Source organism: Coregonus lavaretus, assembly GCF_964263955.1.
Source record: "Coregonus lavaretus genome assembly, chromosome: 15".
Classification (NCBI taxonomy): Eukaryota; Metazoa; Chordata; class Actinopteri; order Salmoniformes; family Salmonidae; genus Coregonus; species Coregonus lavaretus.
The window spans coordinates 47,264,097-47,285,452 of NC_140002.1; positions in this window are offsets into that span (position 1 = coordinate 47,264,097).

Genomic DNA, 21,356 nt, shown 5'->3' on the forward strand with positions numbered 1-21,356 from the left:
GCTGGTTGACAGATCTGGCTGCTCATGGCTGGCTGATGGTGCTGGCTGGGAGGCTGGCGGTGGAGGCGGACCCCAGCCTCGGATTGCAGTCATCACCTCCAGCAGGGCGGCTCCCATCTGCAGGAGCTGCTCTTTCTGGTCCCGAACCTGAGCTTCCAGTCTAGTATGGGCTGCGTCGGCTCCTGCTGATTCCATAGCAGGTGTATGATTCTGTCTGGCGGCAGGCTCTAGCGGCTCCGATCTGGCGGACGGCTCTGAAGGCTCATGGCAGACGGACGGCTTTGCAGGCTCAGTACAGACGGGCGGCTTATGCAGCGCTTGGCAGACGGGCAGTTCAGACGCCCTAGGGCAGACGGCAGACTCTGGCCGGCTGGCGACGCACATCGTGGACCTGGTGCGTGGAGTAGGAACAGGCCGGTCCATACCGGGAACACACACCAATGGCCTTAACTGCGGATCAGGAACGGGCCGGACCGGACTGGTAACACACTTCAGTCTCTCATGCCGTGCCACAACAACTTCCCTCCTTCCACTCGCCAATGGCTCCCGTACTCCGTTAGCCTTCTCTCCTTTTCTCCCTGTGGCAGCCTCCTGCTGCCCAGCTGCCCAAGCCATGTGCCCCCCCCAAAAAATTTCTTGGGGTTGCCTCTCTTCCACGGGCTTCCAGCCTTGCCTTCGCGCTGCCTCCTCGTACCACCTCCTCTCGGCTTTGGCTGCCTCCAGCTCTTCACGAGGGAGGCGATATTCTCCCGGTTGTGCCCAAGGATCCTTTCCGTCCAATAACTCTTCCCATGTCCAGACCCTCGGCTCCTGGACACGCTTGTTACGCTGCTTGGTCCTTTTGTGGTGGGTTATTCTGTCGCGATCGTCAAAAGGAGCGGACCAATGCGCAGCGTTGCGAGTGAACATGATGACTTTATTATTTAAAGCAACCACGAAGAAAACAACAAATGACGATACGTGAAGTTCAAATACTGATACCGACTGAACATAGCACAAGGAAACAATAACCCACAAAACAAAGGAGAAAACACACAGAATATATATGGCTCCCAATCACCACAACACAAACAAAATGAAACTCACCCATCCCCAACACCACCAAATGAAATACACCCAAACACATGAAAATGAACAACCCTGGCTCAATATTCAAAGTCCATAGAGCCAGAGTGTCACAACAGGTCTGTGAGAGCCAGAAATCTTGCTTGTTTGTAGGTGACCAAATACTTATTTTCCACCATAATTTGCAAATAAATTCATTAAAAATCCTACAATGTGATTTTCTGGATTTTTTTTCCTCATTTTGTCTGTCATAGTTGACGTGTACCTATGATGAAAATTACAGGCCTCTCTCATCTTTTTAAGTGGGAGAACTTGCACAATTGGTGGCTGACTAAATACTTTTTTTCCCCACTGTATTTAAGTGCCTTTGAACAGGTTATGGTAGTAGGTGCCAGGCGCACCAGTTTGTCTGTGTTAAGAACTAAAACGCTGCTGGGTTTTTGACGCTCAACAGTTTCCCCTGTATATCAAGAATTGTCCACCACCCAAAGGACATCCAGCCAACTTGACAGAACTGTGGGAAGCATTGGAGTCAACATGTGCCAGCATCTCTGTGGAATGTTATTGACACCGTTCATGTTCATGCCCCGATGAATTGATGCTGTTCTGAAGGCAAAAGGTTGTGCAACTCAATATTAGGAAGGTGTTCACTGATAGGAGAAGGATAAGTAAAATATGTGAGGGGAGGGGAGTGGAGGGGGGAGGGGACAATTGTCACTTCATGCTAATATTTACAAAATGTAATTGTAAAATATATTGAAATGTGTAACTTGAGGTGTTTGATGTCACAAACGGACGGGGTCAGAAACAATGTAGATGTGTGGTGTTGTGCTCCATTCTCCATGCTGAGTTTGCTTACCAGTGATCTTCCTAATCTCCCTCCAGATATCGTTGGCAGCACAATACGAATATGGCATGATAAATCAAAGTATGCAGGGAGAAAGGAGAATCCGTCCGCCCTTCGTATGAATAACAAAAAACAAATAAAAAAAACAAAAGCCTTTCCTCCAGGTATTGAGAGTAATCTTTTTAACTCATGGCACACCAGAGGGGTGAGGAAAGTGGATGATCTCTTCCAGGATAAAGTGTAAATTTCTTTCCAACAGATTCAAACGAAATATGGTATTCCAGGTAACCGCTTTTTGGATTTGTACAAATTCGTAATTTAATTTCCCATTTCATGTTTTCTCCTTCTCCAAATAGTGACTTTAGGAGCTCTGTAGAGGGCAGAATGCTTGGATCAACCCTACTTCTCTGCCAGAGTGTCCAGTGTGCGCTCTGAACGGTCTGCGAGCGAAACGCTCTGAATTTACAAACAGACAATCTGACAACTCTCTGAGTTTACGAACGCAAAGAGCGCACTCTGAGCACACTCTGGCACTCCAGATTAAATTTACGACACACCCATAATATAAACCAGCCTTTAGTCTTGAAATCTTTGGTTCTTTAGTACATGGCCTCACATGTGAATCCTTAAAGAGATGGGTGGGGCTAAGGCTTTAGAGGGTGTGAAGGATGCTGAATGGGTGTAGACAAAGAAGAGCTCTCCAGTAGGTACCAAAACATTCAAGGGCCATTTTCTCAAAAGTCAGGTTACAAGTTAGAGTATGATATACCATTTTATAGAGTCTCTACTTTTACATTTCAAATTTTGCTTCATAAGACCAGATCGAGCCGGTCGGTCACATATGTAGTGTGAGTGTGAGCAGGTGAAATACTCTCTTTATATTTTGTTTTTCTGGGTGCATCTCTGACGGCATGTACAGGTCCGGAACGATGCACACATTTTGTTTTATTTTCCCTAACCCAAGCTCTGATCACAATTTGGGTGTTGTAAAGGAACTGTTTCACTTGTATTGGTCTTCGTTTTTGTTTTGTTATGTATTGTATTAATATGTGACCGAACGGGTCGATTCGGTCTTATGTAGCAAAATTTGAAATTGTGTTTTTTACATTGGATAAAAGTAGAGACTCAGAGATAGAAAATGGTAAATCATACACTACAGTTGAGGAACAATGGGAAAGTAATTCTGCTTTGAAAGTTTATAAACGTGTAACCTCACTGTTGAGAAAATGGCCCTTGAATGTTTTGGCACCTACTGGAGAGCTCTTCTTTGTCTACACCCATTCAGCATCATTCACACCCTCTTAAGCTTTAGCCCCACCCATCTCTTTAAGGATTCACATGTGAGGCTAAGTACTAAACAACCAAAGATTTCAAGACTGAAGGCTGGTTTATACTATGGGTGTGTTCGTAAATTTAATCTGGAGTGCCAGAGTGTGCTATGGGCGTCCGTAAACTCAGAGCGTTGTCAGATTGGCCGTTCTTAAATTCAGAGTGTTTCGGTCTCTGAGCGTTCAGAACACACACTGGACACTCTGGCCCGAGGAGTAGGGTTTATACGAGCATTCTGACCTAACAACAGCAGTCAAGCACCCAAGCTAACTGGCTAATGTTGGCTAGCTTGCTAGCTATTTCCAGACGCAAATGAGTGAGCAGCTCACTCTGACCATTTCACTCGCCCTCTAGGCTGTTTTTATGTTATCCAGAGCATTGGTGACTGCAACTGTGCTGCTGGCAACAATTGAATTACGCTTTTTTGTCAACATTTACTGACACAGGCCATATTCAATGGGTGTTGAGCGTTCGTAAATTTGTCAGTTATTCTGCGTTCTGGCACACTCAGGAGAGAGTGCTCTGAAATCGGAGTAGATAGCCAGAGCAAATTTACCAGCTACGTCTATCGACAGTTGTCGTGGTGACGTCATAAACATTCAATTGAAATAGTTACTTGCAGAGTGGAGTATTTTGTTTGGAGTATGTAGCTAGCTAGCTAACAGTACACTTTAACTTGAAATTAAAATGACAAAATTATATATGGATGGACACTTCTCCCTCTCTGTCACGGATGCCATGGTTGCCCTTAGTTTGAAGATATAATCCGGAGACAGGTGTTTTATACAACAGCCTTCTGTGTGTTCTCTTTTTGACTCTGTCTGCATATTTACAATCAAACGGCAGCATTTTCTCCATCTCCTTAGCTAGCATACTCTAATTCCACTGATTTCAAAACTCGGTCCTCCAGAAAGTGGAGAGCAACACTTATGCAATTCTACTACGTGATATCTTTCAAAAATCGTTAGAAAGGATTACCTACACATACTGACCATCTCATGCTATAGACAGAAATGTGCTACATGGCAGACTAATCCGAACTCATCTTTCCGCATGTCCAGCCCACTCATTATCTCAGCCAATTATGGCTAGCAGCAAAGTTGCTGTCTTTTTCCGTGGCTAAACCAACTTGGCTCGTAATTTAGCAATTTATTCATATTTAGAGATGGCATACATGTTTGTTATTAAGGCACATGAATGTTCACATGTTCCAGAAGGCATTTCTGCCAAAAACGTATTTTGATTTTTTTTTAAAGTTTACTTTCAAATGGCGCTCCTGTGAAGTAGTGACGTGCGACATACCCCTAGTTTCCTGAAACTAGTTACATTTGTTGTTTACTAATGTTGTGTGGTTTGTCTGCCACCAGGTGGCATGTTTAGTTTTGTCTTTCACAAAAAAAGACAAATAAAATGTATATATGCAAAAAAAAAAAAAAGACAAAATAAATATTTTAATGTAGCATGTTTGTTTATCTGAAATGAAATACTTTGACTCCTGGGCTCCGTTCCTGAAATAAAACAGAAAAAAGTATGTTATCAAGTATTGTTATTCCTTGATTTGTAATCCATTCTCACAATCATGTTTCTCAATTTCAATCATACATTTTCAAAATCAAACATTTTTTCCCAGCCAACAACCTTTAGCTTAACCTGTTTCATCAGCTGGCTACTATTGTAGACTAAATAGCACAATTTGAGTTGTTACATTACATGGATTTTTCTTTTGAATATATAGTTATTAATACTTAAACTTTATGTAGCTCAGCTGGTAGAGCACGGCGCTGGTAACGCCAAGGTAGTGGGTTCGATCCTTGGGACCACCCATACACAAAAATGTATGCACGCATGACTGTAAGTCGCTTTGGATAAAAGCGTCTGCTAAATGGCATATTTATGTATTTATTTTTATACCAATGTAACCACATTTTGGAATGAGAGCTAAATTTGTCCGCGTAACATTCAGCCAATCGATGGTGCCAAAGCATAAACCTATATAATCCTGTCTAGCTCCATAGTTTACAATATCCCATTATAGCTACAACCTCGCCTCACTCATACCACGGTCTGTGCATACAATTTAGCCGATTACACACAACATTCAGTCTGATCAACCGCACAAGCTACCTCACGTTGTTGCTTACATGACTTGATCCACCCTGCTTTTACTCTCCTCCACCCCAACCAAGCTAAAACCTAAGCCATAATACTCACCGCATTTGATGAAATATCTTCCTCTGGCTACATGTCCAGTAGTGATAATACGTTGACATGATGTTGAAATGTAGCCACGCTGTGGCCTAGTTTTTCCAGGGGAGAATAAATTAAATGAATTTTAAAAAATGAACAAAAGGTATTTAGGATGCCAGCGTTTCCCTTAGCCATGGTTGGCATCAGTGGGGGAAAAAAGTATTTAGTCAGCCACCAATTGTGCAAGTTCTCCCACTTAAAAAGATGAGAGAGGCCTGTAATTTTCATCATAGGTACACGTCAACTACGACAGACAAAATGAGAAGAAAAAAAATCGAGAAAATCACATTGTAGGATTTTTAATGAATTTATTTGCAAATTATGGTGGAAAATAAGTATTTGGTCAATAACAAAAGTTTCTCAATACTTTGTAATATACCCTTTGTTGGCAATGACACAGGTCAAACGTTTTCTGTAAGTCTTCACAAGGTTTTCACACACTGTTGCTGGTATTTTGGCCCATTCCTCCATGCAGATCTCCTCTAGAGCAGTGATGTTTTGGGGCTGTCGCTGGGCAACACAGACTTTCAACTCCCTCCAAAAATGTTCTTTGGGGTTGAGATCTGGAGACTGGCTAGGCCACTCCAGGACCTTGAAATGCTTCTTACGAAGCCACTCCTTCGTTGCCCGGGAGGTGTGTTTGGGATCATTGCCATGCTGAAAGACCCAGCCACGTTTCATCTTCAATGCCCTTGCTGATGGAAGGAGGTTTTCACTCAAAATCTCACGATACATGGCCCCATTCATTCTTTCCTTTACACGGATCAGTCGTCCTGGTCCCTTTGCAGAAAAACAGCCCCAAAGCATGATGTTTCCACCCCCATGCTTCACAGTAGGTACGGTGTTCTTTGGATGCAACTCAGCATTCTTTGTCCTCCAAACACGACGAGTTGAGTTTTTACCAAAAAGTTATATTTTGGTTTCATCTGACCATATGACATTCTCCCAATCCTCTTCTGGATCATCCAAATGCACTCTAGCAAACTTCAGACGGCCTGGACATGTACTGGCTTAAGCAGGGTGACACGTCTGGCACTGCAGGATTTGAGTCCCTGGCGGCGTAGTGTGTTACTGATGGTAGGCTTTGTTACTTTGGTCCCAGCTCTCTGCAGGTCATTCACTAGGTCCCCCCGTGTGGTTCTGGGATCTTTGCTCACCATTCTTGTGATCATTTTGACCCCACGGGGTGAGATCTTGCGTGGAGCCCCAGATCGAGGGAGATTATCAGTGGTCTTGTATGTCTTCCATTTCCTAATAATTGCTCCCACAGTTGATTTCTTCAAACCAAGCTGATTACCTATTGCAGATTCAGTCTTCCCAGCCTGGTGCAGGTCTACAATTTTGTTTCTGGTGTCCTTTGACAGCTCTTTGGTCTTGGCCATAGTGGAGTTTGGAGTGTGACTGTTTGAGGTTGTGGACAGGTGTCTTTTATACTGATAACAAGTTCAAACAAATGCCATTAATACAGGTAACGAGTGGAGGACAGAGGAGCCTCTTAAAGAAGAAGTTACAGGTCTGTGAGAGCCAGGAATCTTGCTTGTTTGTAGGTGACCAAATACTTATTTTCCACCATAATTTGCAAATCAATTCATAAAAAATCCTACAATGTGATTTTCTGGAGAAAAAAAATCTCAATTTGTCTGTCATAGTTAACGTGTACCTATGATGAAAATTACAGGCCTCTCTCATCTTTTTAAGTGGGAGAACTTGCACAATTGGTGGCTGACTAAATACTTTTTTCCCCCACTGTATATAATATATGCTCATACCTCACTCTCACTTTGTTTGTTCACCACTATGTTATCAAATAAACCGGACTTAGCACCTCAGGTTTCCCGCCCTGCCCCTGAGACAGGCTAATACCAAAGCCTCTTTCAAATAATCATACATGTAATATAAATGATAATTATATAATTATCAATAATGCTATACAGTAGATACTCGCTGCTACTATTATAGGAAGAAAGGATAAGAAATGTAGTGGTTAAAAATAACCATTTTACAAAGTCTCATATAAAGCAGACAATGCGCTCTTGATGCAGTGAGGGGTGCCGAGAATAGCAGCAAAATGTAATAATCAAATTCTAGAACAGCAGCATAGAATTCTGGCACCATGTGCAAAAATAATTTGCGCTGTATGCTAATTACCTATAGGCTATGTTTCAACTTGTCAAATTCAAATGATTTTCCTTTACAACCATGGACACGTGAGGTACTAATTACATAGCCTTTATGGTGTTATACTCAATTGTGCTTATGTAGCTAGCTACATTCTTCTATTAGCTCTGTAAAACAATGCTAATGGCGGCAGAGAAGTATTAGCTTGTGTTGTATCCTTTGAAGCTGCCCTGGCCTTATCATGACCATGGCCTGTGTAATCATTTGGCCTGTTTAGCATAGCTCTGCTCTGCCCTGCCCTGCTCCCTTGTGGAGCCCTTGTGAAGCTCTTCAGTTACTGTTTCTTACCTTGACATATCATTCATAATTCGTGATTTTGTCAATGCAACTTAGTATTTTCATAGCAGTGTTATTATGTTATGTCAATGTGATATTGTTTTATTGCTATATCCTGATATTGTATTCTAATTACTAATAATTCCTATTTATTCTGTACTCTCCGAAACCACACAAACAAACAGTATTGAACATTATTTGCCAACATCATAACTGGAACTGGACATCTTTCTTGCCAAAGATGGTGGCCAAGCCCTTTATAATGTTGGATGTCAGTGGTGGACCCTGTATAGACTATAATGTCCTGGACAAATCATGTCTTAACGTCACACATAACAAAAACTGGACCCCAAACCTGTGCCTATTGGAGGGAATATATTGACGGAACGCCAGCCTACCCTTCCATAACATCAGGGACTCGTCAATGCATAGGTCCTTGTATGGCACAAATATCCAACCAAATACAGATGTCAGGCTGGTAAGAACATTTCTTATTTTGTGTAAGGGGTCATTTAGGTTTGCAGTAGCATTGTTGACGAAATGCAGGCATCACAGCAGAACTAAAAAGAGGTCTTGGGAAAAGAGAGTGGCAAACATAGGATCCGTGCTCCAGTATTCACTTAGGGAGTTCTTCTTCACTATTCCCATGAGAAGGACTGTCACCAGGAAGGTATACATTCCACTAATTGTGGTTGTCACCCATTTAAGCAAGCTTCCCCCTTACTCTTGGCTCTCTCTGCTCCTGTAGCTCCAAGGTATAGCGATTGGTCTTCTCCACTATGTCCACCAGCTCCTCTGTCAGAAACAGCTTGAAGCACAGCAGGGCCAGGAGGGGTGAAATGGCTGGCGGCCTTCCAGCTACCGCAAACCTCCTGTACTTCACCCACTTTTGGTATGCCTCCATCACCACCAGCATCTTCAGAGGGACCTGGAACTTCGTCAGTGGGCAAAGGGTCTTCAGATTCAGGGTTATCAATGGCCACAAGGTGGGGGGGGGGGGGGGCAGCTCCTCACTGTCAGAATCTGAATCCTCACTTTCATACTCAGACGCTTTGTCAGAAATTTTAAAAATCTCCAGAATTTTCGTATTGAAAGACATTGCTAATGTTACAGCTTAGCTTACTAGCTACATACATAAACACCGAATGGCTCTGAGTGAGTGTCAGAGGTTATGTGATTGACTGCAGGCACGTGCCACTTGTATCAATAAATCATTATCAGAAAATGGTTTGAGTGGTAATAATGTATTCATTTACTCTTTTATTCACATGTTTTCAAGTACCAGTTTCCAATCATGCATTACAATTCTTGCATAGATTGTAATGGACACATAGGATGTGTGTAATATACTTTTTTGAAAGTTTTACTGATTATGATGAACTAATGCTAAGCTAATTGCCAGCTATGTGTGGAGCCATGTTTGTTGACATCATACAATGCATTCTGGGTGTCACGTAAACGTCTGTCAGACAAAATATTTTGACTTTTAGAAAGTGTTTTACTCAATTATTTCGATCACTGTTGAGCTCACTCGCGATGTGTTGAGTTGTAAATAGTAATTGCTATTAGCTATTAGATTTGGATGAGAATTGTGTTATGCTGTTGCTACTGCTCACATTGAGGACATAACGTTGTAAAGACTGTTTGTGCAAAACATTTCTGTAAAAGAACAGTGAAGCCAGCTCAAACGCTGACTTTTGCAGCAAGCGTAACTAGACATTCTAATGTTTGAGTGTAAACTGCAGGGACCATTGTAGAATGATCACACTTGTGTGTTCGTACACGTCAAAAGGTTAATCAGCTGACATTTTCATCTATTGTATCCCTGTGTTTACAGGTCTATATTTCCAAGATGCATTGAGATATTGTAATTCTGTTTGCTTGTGTATGTAGGGCAGACAACTGACTACTTGTATTCCAAATTTTTTCAACATCAAAGCTTGTAATATTGGGTTACATGAGCTTATGCTGCCCATGCCCTCTCCAGCCAGGCATTATTCTGCACTTTTTGAGTTTTTGGTAGAGGTCTTCACAGTTTTAACAGACCCGAAATTCCGAGATCTGACCCGGGACCCGAGCGGGACCCTAAATTCTGAGTTTAGGCTTGAGTGTAGGCCAGGTCTGATATAATTGCCAAGGGTCTCGGGTATGTGCAATTAAAATGTATTTACCGACTGGACCCGATTTGACCTTTCCTCTGTTAATTTAGTGTTTGTGTGATGAGAACTGTGACTCCAGAGTGGCGCAGTGGTCTAAGGCACTGCATCGCAGTGCTGGCTGTGCCACTAGAGATCCTGGTTCGAGTCCAGGCTCTGTCACAGCCGGCCGCGACCGGGAGACCCATGGGCGGCGCACAATTGGTCCAGCGTCGTCCAAGGTAGGGGAGGGTTTGGCCGGCAGGGATGTGGGTTTGTTTCCCACGGGGGGCCAGTATGAAAAAAAAAAAAAAAAACATGTATGCATTCACTAACTGTAAGTCACTCTGGATAAGAGCATCTGCTAAATGTAAATGGACGAGATGGGTCCCATTATGCCTGGCGAAAACCAAACACTGCAATCCACAGTAAGAACATCATACCAAAGGTCAAGCATTGTGATGGTTTGGGGATGCTTTGCTGTCTCAGGACCTGGACGACTTGCCTTAATAGAAGGAACCATGAATTCTGCTCTGTATCAGAGAATTCTACAGGAGAATGTCAAACCATCCGCCCGTGAGCTGAAGCTGAAGCGCAGCTGGGTCATGCAGCAAGACAATGATCCAAAACACACAATCAAGTCTACATGAAAATTGCTAAAAAGCAACAAATTGGACGTTTTGGAATGGCCTAGTCAAAGTCCAGACCTAATCCCAATTCAGATGTTGTGGCAGGACTTGAAATGAGCAGTTCATGCTTGAAAACCCACACGTCACTGAGTTAAAGCAGTTCTGCATGGAAGAGTGGGCCAAAATTCCTCCACAGTGACGTGAGAGACTGATCAACAACTACAGGAAGCATTTGGTTGGAGTCATTGCAGCTAAAGGTGGCACAACCAGTTATTGAGTGTAAGGGGGCAATTACTTTTTCACACAGGGGAATTGGGTGTTGCATAACTTTGTTTATGAAATAAATGAAATAAATATGTAATTGTTGTGTTATTTATTCACTTATGTTCCCTTTATCTAATATTAGGTTTTGGTTGAAGATCTGATAACATTCAGTATCACAAATATGCAAAAGTAGAGAAAATTAGAAAGGGGGCAAATACTTTTTCATAGCACTGTATATATATATATATATATATATATATATATATATATGAATAAGCATTTTCCTACTTTATAATATGGCAATATAATCTGTTTTAGGAACATCTACCCAAAATATTTCACCTTCTTTATTACTTTACCAAACATATCATGACATTAGTGGTGGTCAAAATCTGTTAAATTTGGGAATGTCTACATCAACAATTGGGTCATTTAAACAGTGTGCATCTCTCCTATAGACAAGGAGAGAAGGGCTATTTAAAGGGCTCGATTTTGTCGTCCTGAGCATATGCAATGTGTCTGCCTCCGACATAAAACAAATGTTTGACTTCCACACAAAATTACTTCTTTACTTACTTTAGGTTTAAGGAAGTGTGTAGGTTGTATTCTTTATCGTAAAGCTATGAAAGCATTTAGATCCGCCTGCTCGAGACAAATTCAGCGATTGCTTTGACATGTCTGTGCCGTGAAGCAGTCAAGCTGGATAAATGTTTTCTAAGGACCGCCCCTTTGATGTAACGTTGCAGTGAGGTGGTATAAATGGATGTAATGAAGCAGCCGACTACCAAATGGAGGCAAATACACGTTTATTAGACAGATGACGTTTACATGGTCCTAGGAAGGGCTGGATGGTTGTCTTCTGACTTAAAAAGCTGTGGAAAATCAATAAAATAAGTATTGTAAACATATACTTATTGTTTAAAGTATTTCTAGAGCCCGATTTTGGGGACTGTCAGCTTAAGTTTTAAGACTACCAAGAAACACTCTGTGTGACCCTGATTTAGCCCACTTTAGTATATATATATGTGTTTTTTAAAATATGAATATCATACAGTGGATACCTAGGCCTATAGGCCTATCTATATGTATGCAATGCCCTGATGCATTTATCGCTCAAATCTCTGACAGATGAACCGTGAGGTAGACAACTATTGTTTTAGCAAAGTAAAAACCAATAAAACACTAGACTATAAAAGTTTTATTATGCCTCACATCGAAACACAACAAATATTGATTTTGTAATTTGTTTTAGACAGTTTGAAAGGACACGTAACTGTGGATCATTTGGCCAATATGGTTGTTTATTGATGGTGCTGGCAACCCTGTTGAAGGTTTCTTTCTCTATCTCCTTCACTCGGACCTGAACGGGTCTCTCGGATCTGAACCAGCACGGGTCTGTTTGGGTCTGTTTTCCACTGTCCTTTTTCGAACCGGTCTGACTGTTCTCGGGTCCATTCGGAACGGGTCTCCTTTTTTGAAAATGTATTTATGCATATTGGGTCGGGTGGGAAAGCCACGGATCCATTTCAGAACGGATCCAACTTTTTTAACCACTTGCAGTGAAATATTTTTACACAACCATCCATTTCACAAATGGGAGACATTAGGGATGTAAAAAAACATGGTCGTGTTTTGTTCTACCTCGGGTAGGGGTACTAAAAACATGTTGATTTTGTGGCCAGTATATATTTCCTTTGTGGATTTTGATGTGTGCTTGGGATTATTGTCTTGCTGGAAGATCCAAGTTTCAGTCTCCTTGCAGAGGCAACCACGTTTTTGGCTAAAATGTCCTGGTACTGGGTAAAGTTCATGATGCCGTTGACCTTAGCGAGGGCCCCAGGACCAGTGGAAACACAAAACAGCTCTCTTTTTATTTCTGAAGCTCTTACAAAAACTTTCGCTGTACCTAACATCATTAATAACCTTTAGACGATTTACCATACCCAGTGTCGGGGATGGCTAACTTTGGAGATCCCTTTGGTCTTCACAGATTTAGGTAAATCTGCTTTTCGTATGTTTGCACTCCATGTATAAAACAATCTACAGAGTTCCCTCTAACTAGATGTACTGGTGCTTCTCAGGCAGTTCAAATTGTTGATATCTTTGCTGAGGAATGTTTCTCTTGAGTGTGTTTTGACACCCTGTATATTTGTATTTTGTTGTATTTACATTTTAGTCATTTAGCAGACGCTCTTATCCAGAGCGACTTACATGAGCAATTAGGGTTAAGTGCTTTGCTTAAGGGCACATCGACAGATTTTTCACCTAGTCGGCTCAGGGATTAGAACCAGCGACCTTTCGGTTGCTGGCACAACGCTCTTACCCACTAAGCTACCTGCCAACCGTATTTGTGTATATGCAGGGCTCCCTTGTAAAAGACACCTTGTTCTCAGTGGGACTCCCTGCTAAAATAATATATATATATACATATATACATATATACATATATATATATACATATATATATATACATATATATATATATATATATATATATATATATATATATATATATATATATATATATATATTTGTTTTACTTTTTACAAAAATCTTTAATCAGCTTTGTTAGTGCTAGTCCTCGAACACAAGCCTTCACACACACACTGGATCTCCTCATGAACACTGATTTAAATGATTGTGGCTTGATTCAAATTGAAGATTAGGGTCAGCTATTTCTCTTTTCTCTCTGTTCTACTGATCCATGTTGACTGTTGTTTTCCTCATTACATTCTCAACCCCCTGGTGGTAAGTGGTAACTGCACTGTGCCTTTGGCTGAGACTTTTGGCTGCTTGGCTTAATGATGCCATTACAGGCAGGCCAATGGCCATCGCTGACAGCAGCTGACTCACTCCCTGAATATAATCACTACCAGACCTGGGTTCAAATACTATTTGAAATCTTTTAGATACTTTGAGCATTTGCTTTAGCCTGCCTGGAGTGTCAGATGGGTGGGGGTTGCAGATTTGACTATTATTTTACAATTGTATTGGTTCCATTGCACCAGGCAAAATCAATCAAGCCCAGCTTAAGTATTTGAAATTATTTCAAATAGTATTTGAACCCAGGTCTGATCAGTATCACCACCCTGACATCTCCCCCAGTCTTCCACCAGCCCCACTGTGTTGATGTGTCATGTTCTGAATCATGACAACTATGTTATGGTCCGTTTAGTGAAGAAGGGAGAGATGGCTGTTTATGGCCATGTGTTGTTCTGGAACTAGTAATGTCCATTATTAGGCTAATCTAGAAAACACACTGGCAGTGACTATGATTACATAAGATACTGTAATGGTGTTGATATGCCTCTGTTGTGGTTCATAGAAGGATTTTAGATGCAAAGATGTTTGCAGTTTTCATACCGTTTTCTTGCCATTACAATTAAAGTTGAGTTTGGATTTTTATGATTTCTGCTTTTCAAAAAGCGTTGGCTGTTTTGGGTTGCTTGGGTTTATCTTATAGTGTAATATCTACTTACATGTGCATCTGTCTATCAGTAAATGCAGGTGGTAGAATTGTAATCCACAACCAAGTTAACTATGGTTATAATGCAGTCCATAGGGACCCTGACTAACCCTTGGTGTCAGAACTGATATCCAGACTGAAACAATTAGTCAGTCTCTGTATCTCAGAGCAACAGAGCATGTAGGAAACAATAAAACTTATGGGCAGAGCTAAAAGCCACAGGAGTCTTCTCTGATTCAACCCCATTCTCATACAGCACATTCGGAAAGTATTCAGACCCCTTGACATTTTCCACATTTTGTTACCTGACAGGCTTATTTTTCCTCATGAATCTACACACAATACCCCATAATGACAAAGCAAAAACAGGTTTTTAGAAATGTTAGCAAATGTATAAAAAATAAAAAACAGAAATATGACATTTACATAAGTATTCAGACCCTTTACGCAGTACTTTGTTGAAGCACCTTTGGCAGCGTTAACAGCCTCAAGTCTTCTTGGGTATGACGCTACAAGCTTGGCATGTCAGTATTTGGGGAGTTTCTCCCATTCTTCTCTGCAGATCCTCTCAAGCTCTGTCAGGTTGAATGTAGAGCGTTGCTTCACAGCTATTTTCAGGTTTCTCCAGAGATGTTCAAGTCCGGGCTCTGGGTGGGCCACTCAAGGACATTCAGAGACTTGTCCCGAAGCCCCTCCTGCATTGTCTTGGCTGTGTGCTTAGGGTCGTTTTCCTGTTGGAAGGTGAACCTTCACCCCAGTCTGAGGTCCTGAGCGTTCTTGAGCAGGTTTTCATCAACGATCTCTCTGTACTTTGCTCCGTTCATCTTTCACTCGATCCTGACTAGTCTCCCAGTCCCTGCCACTGAAAAACATCCCCACAGCATGATGCTGCCACCACCATGCTTCACCGTAGGGATGGTGCCAGGATTCCTCCAGACGTGACGCTTGGCATTCAGGCCAAAGATTTCGATCTTGGTTTCATCAGACCAGAGAATATTGTTTCTCATGGTCTGAGAGTCCTTTAGGTGCCTTTTGGCAAACTCCAAGCGGGCTGTCATGTGCCTTTTACTGAGGAGTTGCTTCCGTCTGGCCACTCTACCATAAAGGCCTGACTGGTGGAGTGCTGCAGAGATGGTTGTCCTTCTGGAAGGTTCTCCCATCTCCACAGAGGAACTCCAGAGCTCTGTCAGAGTGACCAAGGCCCTTCTTCCCCGATTGCTCATTTTGTCCGGGTGGCCAGCTCTAGGAAGATTCTTGGTGGTTCCAAACTTCTTCCATTTAAGAATGATGGAGGCCACTGTGTTCTTGGGGACCTTCAATGCTGCAGACATTTTTTGGTACCCTTCCCCAGATCTGTGCCTCGACACAATCCTGTCTTGGAGCTCTACGGACAATTCCTTCCCTGTCATGGCTTGGTTTTTGCTCTGACATGCACTGTCAACTGTGGGACCTTATATAGACAGGTGTGTGCCTTTCCAAATCATGTCCAATCAATTGAATTTACCACAGGTGGACTCCAATCAAGTTGTAAAAACATCTCAAGGATGATCAATGGAAACAGGATGCACCTGAGCTCAATTTCGAGTCTCATAGCAAAGGGTCTGAATACTTATGTAAAAAAGGTATTTCTGTTTTTTTGTTTTAATACATTTGCAAAAATGTCTAAAAACCTTTTTTCGCTTTGTCATTATGGTAATTTGCGTGTAGATTGATGAGAGAAAAAAAAAACAATTTTATAATAAGGCTGTAAAGTAACAAAATGTGGAAAAAGGGAAGATGTCTGAATACACTGTATATATATGTATGTATGTATGTGTGTGTGTGTGTGTGTGTGTGTGTGTGTGTGTGTGTGTATGTGTGTGTGTGTGTGTGTATGTATTGGCATGTGTGTGTGCACTCAACTCTGGGTAATATAACGTTTCATAAGAAACTGGAGCTTATCCCTTCAGGCCACCTCAGCATGTGGCTTCAGGGTCCAACAGCCTGAGCTCAGAGCCTCCAGAACATTATTCACCCGACGACGACAAGCATCAGCAGCCTCACATCACAATACATCATCCACCACTATCTGGATCTGATTATACATTTTGGAACAACAGCTGACCTTTTGTGCTCACTGAAAACAATTATTCAAATAGTTTTCACAGGAAAAATACTCTGTGTCTGTGCTTGTCAGCAGCATAGAAGCTTAATGAAGAGCAGAGTGGTTATCTACAGTATCTCCTGATGAGGATGAAACAACCATGAAAGACCCTGGTCCTCCAGAGGGTCCACTGACGCACATACACACACACACACACACATTACACACACACACACACACACACACACACACACACACACACACACACACACACACAGTCAAGCCTAGTCAGTGATTGCCTGTTTCTCACTCAACTCTCCCATGCTCCCAGCTTATGGATCTGGGGTTTGGTGGCTGTGGTTCTGCAGCTTAAGGCTTTGTTGGATCCACCACCACCACACCCATGCTGACTCCACACTAGACACCCACAGGCAGGCCCTGACCGGCGTGTGAGTCACTCTGCTGCGCCTGGCAGCAGCTTCACAGCCCCAGCCGTGGGGAGAAGGGTCACACTCGTTGATCCCACACCCAACATTCACCAACGGCTTAAAAGACTTCAGAGCTCCTCTGATGGGATGAACCATGAACCACCTACTGACTAGGCTTTCTGTGCGTGTATATTTGTGTGTGTGTGTGGCTTGTGGAATGTGTAACATTCTCTTAGCTAACGTGTGTGTGTGTGTTGAGTGTGTGTGTGTGTTTGTGTGTGTGTGTGTGTGTGTGTGCTTGTGCGTGCGTGTGGCTTGTGGAGTGTGTAACGTTCCTTTAGCTAACTTTAGGGTCAGCTGTGTTCTTTCACATTTTCTCATTCTTCATTGCCAGATTTGGGAGATTATTTTAGCTGAAGGAGTTTTGTGACATTTTACTCAACACATTCTTACTCAGTGACTTATGCAGAGGAGCCTAGAAAAACAACAGTCAGTGTGCACCTTCCTTTCAAATATAATTTTTTTCTCACACAATTTCATCACTTTTTTCACACAATTTCATGCCAAAAGTTTCTGTTTTATTGGACACAGCATTTGTGGGAGTGCATCCCTACATGTGGAACCAATCTTCTTTGGGATAATGAATTCTGCAGGTGGTGGGGAGTTGATTGCGTGCTACACTAAAGGCCATGGAAAGCGACCACATACTAAAGCAAGGCTGAGCTAACCTGTTCTCCAGCAGCATCTCCAGTGAGGAGGACTGTATTGGGATCCGGTTTTACTTCTGCTCTGGTGAGACCTTTTCTCTAATAATTTGCCCACCATGGTCATATTGTTGCTCTCCGTCCTCTCTTTCCATGTATAGTAGAAACACTGCATGCTCCTGTCTTGACTTTGCTTTTAGAGGAGGGCTAAAGAAATGTAAATATTAACGCTAAGATATGATATGTTACCTTTTCAAATGATCACAGAGAGCAAATTGATGTTATCTTAACATTTGTAATGTCTTTATCACAAGAAAAACCTGCATTGGGATAACATTCCTTTGGCGTGCTATATTTTCCACTAAAGACTGACTTAGGGCAGGTATTTGCTATCAGTTCTGAGTTACTACAGTCTTCATAGGAAACCAACATTAAGATTTTTTCCAATACTTTACTGGGATCTCCTTATGAAATGTCATGACTGGGGCCCTGGGTGTTCCCCAAAGATATGTGGCACACCATCGGAACCCTCAGCTGTTTAAAGGCTGTTTGAATATAAAATGGATGGCTTTGTCTTGGACGTGAAAGAGAGAAGAGGGGGAAAACAGAATATTTTATGAAATCAAATTAAGTCCGGGTAGCCATGATTAGCTGTTTAGGAGTCTTATGGCTTGGGGGTAGAAGCTGTTAAGAAGCCCTTTGGACCTAGACTTGGCGCTCCGGTACCGCTTGCCGTGCGGTAGCAGAGAGAACAGTCTATGACTAGGGTGGCTGGAGTCTTTTTAGGGCCTTCCTCTGACACCGCCTGGTATAGAGGTCCTGGATGGCAGGAAGCTTGGCCCCAGTGATGTACTGGGCCATAAGCACTACCCTCTGTAGTGCCTTGCGGTCGGAGGCCGAGCAGTTGCTATACCAGGCGGTGATGCAACCAGTCAGGATGCTCTCGATGGTGCAGCTGTATAACTTTTTGAGGATCTGAGGACCCATGCCAAATCTTTTCAGTCTGCTGAGGGGAATAGGCTTTGTCGGCCCTCTTCATGACTGTCTTGGTGTGTTTGGACCATGATAGTTTGTTGGTGATGTTGACACCAAGGAACTTGAAGCTCTCAACCTGTTCCGCTACAGCCCTGTCGATGAGAATGGGGGCGTGCTCAGTCCTCTTTTTTTTCCTGTAGTCCACAATCATCTCCTTTGTCTTGATCACGTTGAGGGAGAGGTTGTTATCCTGGCATCACACGGCCAGGTCTCTGACCTCCTCCCTATATGCTGTCTCATCATTGCCGTTATTTGCTGTCTCATCATTGTCGGTGATCAGGCCTACCATTGTTGTGTCGTCGGCAAACTTAATGATGGTGTTAGAGTCGTGCCTGGCCATGAACAGGGAGTACAGGGTGGGACTGAGCACGCACCCCTGAGGGGACCACGTGTTGAGGATCAGCGTGGCAGATGTGTTGTTACCTACCCTTACCACCTGGGGGTGGCCCGTCAGGAAGTCCAGGATCCAGTTGCAGAGGGAGGTGTTTAGTCCCAGGGTCCTTAGCTTAGTGATGTGCTTTGAGGGCACTATGGTGTTGAACGCTGAGCTGTAGTCAATGAACAGCATTCTCACATAGGTGTTCCTTTTATCAAGGGCAGTGTGGAGTGCAATAGAGATTGCATCATCTGTGGATCTGTTGGCGCGGTATGCAAATTGGAGTGGGTCTAGGATTTCTGGGATAATGGTGTTGACGTGAGCCATGACCAGCCTTCCAAAGCACTTCATGGCTACAGACGTGAGTGCTGCGGGTCGGTAGTCATTTAGGCAGGTTACCTTAGTGTTCTTTGGCACAGGGACTATGGTGGTCTGCTTGAAACATGTTGGTATTACAGACTCAGACAGGGAGAGGTTGAAAATGTCAGTGAAGACACTTGCCAGTTGGTACACGTCCTGGGACATGCGTTTTTCTGGATTTTATTGTTGTTATTCTGTCTCTCACTGTTCAAATATACCTACCATTAAAATTATAAACGGTTAATTTCTTTGTCAGTGGGCAAACGTACAAAATCAGCATGGGATCAAATACTTTTTTCCCTCACTGTATATTGTCTGTATATCCCCCCTACCTTGTCACAACACAACTGATTGGCTCAAACACATTAAGAAGGAAATAAATTCCACAAATAAACTTTTAAGAAGGCACACCTGTTAATTGAAATGCATTCCAGGTGACTACCTCATGAAGCTGGTTGAGAGAATGCCAAGAGTGTGCAAAGCTGTCATCAAGGCAAAGGGTGGAATGAGTAGGTGTGTCCAAACCTTTGACTGGTACTGTATATATTTATAAAAACGTATTTTCAACATTAGGAAAATAATTATTTTCAACTCTCATTCAAAACCGAAAATGAACCTTATTTCAATGTCCGGAAAATACGTATTTTTCAACGTCCAGAAAATATGCATTTTCTGCATCCTGAAAAATATATATTTTAAACATGGAAAATACCTTTTCACCTTTCATTCAGAACTTAAATTGAACCTAACTTCAACATCTGGAAAATATGTATTTTAGACGTCTTTTCAACGTCTTTTTGCTTATTGGGACTATTCTAGTTTTGTGGGGGGTGGCATTTTTTGGTCTTGCCTATGGTGGCAGAACGGCAAAGACCTGACCTGGCTATAGGTCAGGCCCTATTGTGCCCTATTCGGACTGAATTAATTTTACTGGGGGCGGTCGGGTAATGTAATTATATGCAGGAGCACAAAACACCACACCTGTAATTTTCCTCCTGTCCGAATCTTCCATGTCAGTAATATTTACATGGCAGGAGAGTAACAATTTCAACCAGAATAATCTAAAATGTTTTGGCGAACTCCAAGGTCCTCTGATAATACTAGTTCCGTGCGAATCGACATCCTTGTGTTTTGAGAGAAATGTCTGAGTTTGACAGGTGTTGCTCGCGGTTTGAGAAAGAAAACAATAACTTATTGCGGATCCCTAAAATATCCTAATGATTATGATCACACCACTGTGGGGCTGTTTTGACCCCACCTGTTTAGCTATATAAAAAATAAAAAATAAACTTTTTTTTTTGTTGCCTGTTTTGTATGCTATTTTGGCAGGTTACATAGCAGGTTACCCCTAATGTTTACAAAGCAGGTTAGGATAATTAACGTAGCAGGTTAGGATAATTAATGTAGCAGGTTAGGACAACTAACGTAGCAGGTTAGGACAACTAACGTAGCAGGTTAGGATAATTAACGTAACAGGTTAGGATAATTAAAGTAGCAGGTTAGGAGAATTAGGTTAAGGTTAGGAAAAGGGTTAGGCTTAGCTACAATGCTACAGTGGTCATCACTAGCTTCTATAGTTGTAGACTTTGACACGCATGTTAGATAATTATCACCTTCATATTGGCGAAATGTGCAGAAAGTGTGCATTGGCAGTTTAGAATGCACCAGGGGGATCGTTCAAGATTGACATCGAAAATGTCCTGAGGATGGCAGGCAATGCCTTCAAAACCGGCCACTAGGGGCAACAGTGAGCACTATTACCATCAAGTAGGCTAGGGTGTTGTGGATGGGTGTAATCCCATGACTCTGAATCAGACGGTTGCATGTTCGACACCAGTCGTGCACACTGGTTTTCTTTTTTTTTTCTTTTACCCCTATCCTAAACCTTAACTCTTACCTTAACCATTTGTAATGAGAGCCTAAACCTAATGTTT